Raw genomic sequence first — 5,593 nt, 5'->3', positions numbered from 1 at the left:
CGAAAAAAAACTTGCAATTTTGCATAAGGTTGCATATGAAAAAAAAGTCACCCGAAAGTTGCGAACAAATTGAAAAATGATTTGCCAAAAATAAGTGAGAAATCATTAGTGAAACGCATTTGGTAGTTGACTACATGAGGCGAAGCAGACGCTACGCTAGATTGGCGATAGCTACACTTAGTGGCCACATTTGGACGCAAATAGAGTAGACCTGTCTGCTTGTGGCGAGTAGAATCTCATTTTTTTTTTTTAGTTTTTTTTTTTTTGCAAATTTGCCTCGCCAATTTGCTGGCTGCTGGCAAATCGAACACAGCTGCCAGTACGCGCAACATTTTATAACAAATTTCTAATAATCTATTAGCTGCGTTGCGCCTTGCCTGCATGGCGAGTGATCAGACAGTGTCGCTTGGCGGCATTAACAAATCTGCAACACATGTGGGCTAGTTGGAGAAGAATAAGAAGAAGAAAAGGAGATAGAAGAAGCTGCAGTTTTCGATTTTGACTGTCTGTGGCATATTTTGCTTGGGGTTAAGTGTAGCAGTGGTTGGCTGCGGTCGGCTGCCGCTCAATGTACCCCAACTACCCACCGTTGCCTCCTGGCCTTGGCTTTGCCGTAAGTCGCAAATTTTGCACACTCGCAAGCTGTGGCGCTTCATATTTGTGCGTTGCAAATCACTTGGCGGCGAATTTTAGTGCGCGTTCGATACGAAGTTTGTCACATTTTGCCTCCGACTTTGGTAGACACTTTGCGCGAACGCACACTTGCATTATTTGTTTATTTGTTTAGACAGAAATTTATTTGTTACATATGTTCATAAAATATGCGACAACAATTCGCGCGACAGCACAAACACAAATGCGAAAAAAAAACAACAAGAAAAGCAAAGTACATAATGCAAAACAAACACCCGCATGCCGCACGGCGGCCAAGGCGCAACCAGCCAGCAGCTCAGCTGCAGCTAATAAACGCACAGCGAAAGCACTCCTCCACGTCTTGCAGCTTCAAATGCTGATCGACAGTTGAGAAATGCAAAATTTATGTTTGCAAAATTTTTTTTCATAATTTTTGTTTCCTCTTTTTTTCTGATTTTTATGGGTTTTCAAATTCTTCTCCGCTTCTTTTGCCAACTGTGTTTATTATTTGACGTTTTACTGCTGTTTGTTTTAGTGCATCCCCGATCTTTTGTTGTTTTTAATGTTGCTCTTCTGTTGTTTTTGTTGCTGTTGTTGACAACCACATTTTAATGTTGTGCGCCACACTAAAAATTGATTTTTTGCACGCTTTTCACTGCAAAGTAGATATTTCGCATTTCGTGGAAATGCAACAGAAATTGCAGCGCAAAAAGCTGGAGCCACAAATGGTGTTGGGGATGCGCGATTTTGCGCGGTCAAACGGAGTGCGTGCGCTGGGTGTCTGTTTCTTTAACGATGTTTGTTTTTATACCAAAGTAGTTGGTTTTTTGGTTTTTGTAAAGTGTTCTATATCCGCTGACACTTTAAATGATTTATGAGCTCCGTGCGCGCCGTTTTGAATTTGCACTGATTTTATGTGTTTTTGATTTTTCCAAAGCGACTCCGCTGTTAAATAGTGGTGTTTTGAGAGGGAGTGAATGATTTGAAAAATGTTGAAATTAATATGCAGAAACAAAATACATATTTTTCACTTTTTTGATACGAATATCCTTAAGATACTTCGCGTGTATGTAGGGCGATCCGAGACAGACAGAGAATACGTGCTGGGCCTAAGAATCGCTGTGCGTGGCGAGAATATCAACCGTAACCGTAACCGTAAATAAAAGTTTTCAATAACTGTTATCTAAGACATATAATATAAAAATTAAAAATAATTGTTATGTTGGATTTATAATATAAAAATCAAAACTAATTGTAATTTTTTTTAATTTTGAAAAAAAAAATTCCAAATAACAATGTATTTTCAAATTTGAGTCTCGTTAAAAAAAGAAATCGATTGGTATGTATCACTTAGTTATAGAACATTATGTTCGGTCCCTGATTCTAAGTACTATACACCGGCCGTTCTTGGAGGCATAATTTTACTAGATTAGGCTATCTTTCCAGGGAAACGAATACGAACTTATGTAAGGCACGGATACTCAAAGCTAGTACACAATCCTTCCACTTGCTCTACAATCCTGAGGGTGGATGGGTGTACTATGTAGCTTCTTATTGTCTGCGTTGCCACTAAAATGACTTTCTCGATTACAATGTACAAAGGGGGACAGGTCTAGAAGTTATGGGTATTGTTCTCATTGCACCACTGATGCCCACGCAGCCAAGTCCTTGGAGTTCGTTGAGCTTAGCCTTAGCGCGGATTATATGGAAGCTTATTATCAAAACTACTCCCTAATATTTCACTTCTTTAGTGGTCAGTAAAGTGTCCAAGTAGGCATAGAATACATAGAACAAATAACACCGGGAAGACTTAGGGTTCTGGCACACGATCATTATTGAAAGCTTCGAATGGTTCCTAGCAATCCTAATCGACTCTGTAGGGAAATCTCCACTGTAAATGAGAGTGGTTAATATCCACTCCACACGAGGCAAAATTATAGCGTCAATGTTTCACTGTTGCATGCGAGCCCGACACCTCCAGCTATCCTCTTAGCATATTGGAAGCTAATATAGAAATAACCTAACACGGAAATAATCGAAAATTACAAAACAAAACTATTTGAATTTATCGAAAAAAATGCTTTTAGAAGACTTGAGTTACAAATGAGTTTGCCTCGCGGCTATTGCATGATTTTTAATTTCACTTTCTGATTCTTGCTGCTTGGAATTGCTTGGAAAATTAATCCTGTTGTTAGCTACATATGTTAATAAAACTCGTTTAAATTATTTACTGGCAGATCTTTTTTTGCGTTTTTTCAGGTTTTTGTTTTCAGGATAACTTTGGCGATTCTTTATACTTCGGCATATTTTCAGAACTTTTGCGTGTCTTTTCCAGATTTTTAAGAAACTTGAAACTTTCTTTTTTGATGTTTTGGGAGTTTTGTGTTTTTTTTTTATTATTTTGGAATTTTTCGTCCTTTTTCGAAAAAACTTCAATACTTTCTGCCATACCTAAACAAAAGCGTCAGCGTTGTCTGGCTGTCAAAAAATTCTCATGCCCATACAATTTGTATGAAGCATACCGAAACAACGCGGCGTCAACGCTGAGCGGTTGGAAAATCCGATTTTGACAGGGCGTTAGGCATTGAAGTTGGCTGCAGAAAACGGCGAAACTGTCATTTTCGTGTTACACACAAACAAACCTATGCTTATTGTTGGTGTTATTTCTGCATTTGACGTAGCGTTGACGCTTTTGTTTAGGTATGGCACTTCGGCGTTAACGCTAGGCGTCAGAAACCGCTCCGCCCAACGCTTTTGTTTAGGTATGGCAGTTTTTTGGAATTGCTCGTAACATTTTTTGATGTTTGCGTATTTTGCTGTTTTTGTCAGTATTTTGAATATATTTTGTCTTTTCATGTTCTACTTGGAACTTTTCAGGTTTTTCGAACTCCTTAAATTTTTTTTTAATTTTTCGGAAGTGTTCCCTATTTTCGGTATTTTTTGGCATTTCTCGGATTTTTTTTTGATTTTCTAGTGATTTTATTTTTTTAACCGACTTCACAAAAAGGACAAGGTTATCAGTTCGTCGGAATATCTATAATTATTTTTTTAAAGGAAAGGTGTTACCTCACAGGTGGTCCCATACTAATTATATTTGGTTTAAATCCGATCATTGAATCATGAAGAAATTAACAATGATCTTAAATTTGTATATGAGAATTAAAGTCGGTTTTGTTTTTTGCTTAAAAATTACTTGTTTTTATTAGAATTGCTGAAAACTTCCTATGCTTCGAGAGATTATTTCGGAGTTTGTGTTGTTTTTTTTTATATTCCACCTGAAACTTTTTCATAATTTTTTCAGAGTTCTTGGGACCGCTTGTAATTTTTTTTTTCGACGTGTTCCCAATTTTCTTCGGTTTTTTGGGAACTTTTCTGATTTTTTGTCTTTGCCTGGAACTTTCTTTGATTATCTCGGGATTTTTTGGTTTGTGAGATATGTATGTTGGGGTTTTTTATTTTACTTTCGGATTCGTTCAGTTTTTTTTCAAAATTTTTATATTTTCGTAATTTTTATTTCTTATATTTGTTTGTAATTTAATTTTTATTCAAAGACCAAATGTTTATACTAAAAGTATCTGCAACGATTTTTTAACGGATTCGGTTTCAGTAGTACAAGTGCGCTATTTACTTCACCATAGCTGTATTTTTTTTTTAAATAATGAAAGCAACGGAAAACAAAATCCAAAAATAGCATACCAAAAGCAACAAATAACAAAAGCAAACGACAACCACAAATTTCAACCAAATAAACCACGAAAATTATCAACACTACCATGCGCATACATACATACACACATATTTATCAAATATTTTAATAATATTTACAAAATGTTTATCGAATTAACGTGTGTAATTTGTGCGTTATTTGAAATTATCGAATTGGAAAGCATACATATGTATGTACAAAAAAATATATACTCAGCATAAAAGTGGAAAAACAACACAAAATACCAGAAAAAGAAAAAAAAATATTTTACAAATAAATACATAGACATATAATAACTTGCATTCATTTGATTTTGATACGCTCGAGTAAATTCATTAACACTTCAAAACACATTGGACTTAGTCGCAAACTTCAGCTAAACAACAATTGTTGTATGTGTATAGACAGCTCATAGAGACATAGCACAATTAAGTACTCAATGCAAAAGCGCAAAACGATTCGCTCGATGAAAGTCAAACAAAAGCTACATGTGCGGAACCACAATTGATGACCGCAATAATGTTTAACATTTTGAACTTTTTATGCAATTTTGTTTGTAAAAAATATTTAATGGAAATAAATATAAAAAATTACGCATAATTAACATGGTGGCCATACAGGTCCCTTTCATGTGTCAATACCCCAGCAGTTATGAAAGTTAGAACAACAGCAATCTATGTATGTATTTACATACGCTTTGTCTTCTATACCCTATCGTTCAGTTTGCTGTTGATTTGTGGCATGATTTTTCGAGCGCTTGTTTTTTACTCTTTTTCATCATTTTAAGCAAATCTAAAGTAGTGCCGGAAATCGTATTGAAAATATGTATGTATACCGGATGTCATTCATGCATTCACTCGTACATACATAGTATACGAGTATTAGTACAAATACATGAACAATCAACTACTATTTGCTATAATTTTTAAGTATGTAGTTCAATTTGATTTTCCACTTAAATGGTGATTTTAATAGACTTGCTGGTGTTTAGATAGCAGTTGGAGTGAATAAATACTGATTAAGAGAAAATTTTAAAATAAAGGGTGGAAACTTTGAGCAGTGAGTAATATTTTTCATATAACTATATACTGACATACATACTATTATAATAATAATTATTGTAAGAGATATGCATGGGAAGACTTACACTGCCGGCAAAAAGTATTGGCACAGTAATTTTTCACTATATATGCAACAATTTTTTTCTACTATTTTTGCGCCAATTTTTTATAAAATTCTACAACAAAAAAAAAA

At 35.0% G+C, this 5,593-nt stretch overlaps 1 protein-coding gene across 3 annotated transcripts in view; it reads left to right on the top strand.

Moving 5' to 3' along the window:
* LOC118748879 (homeobox protein cut) overlaps window positions 1–5,593 on the top strand; it is a 280,477-nt gene that overhangs the window by 157,591 nt on the left and 117,293 nt on the right. The window lies entirely within an intron of this gene.

Source organism: Rhagoletis pomonella, unplaced genomic scaffold (genome assembly GCF_013731165.1).
Source record: "Rhagoletis pomonella isolate Grant_MI unplaced genomic scaffold, Rhpom_1.0 Rhpom_scaffold_00013, whole genome shotgun sequence".
NCBI lineage: Eukaryota > Metazoa > Arthropoda > Insecta > Diptera > Tephritidae > Rhagoletis > Rhagoletis pomonella.
The sequence above is the reverse complement of the archived record's forward strand: the minus strand, read 5'-3'. Positions and strand labels throughout refer to the sequence as shown.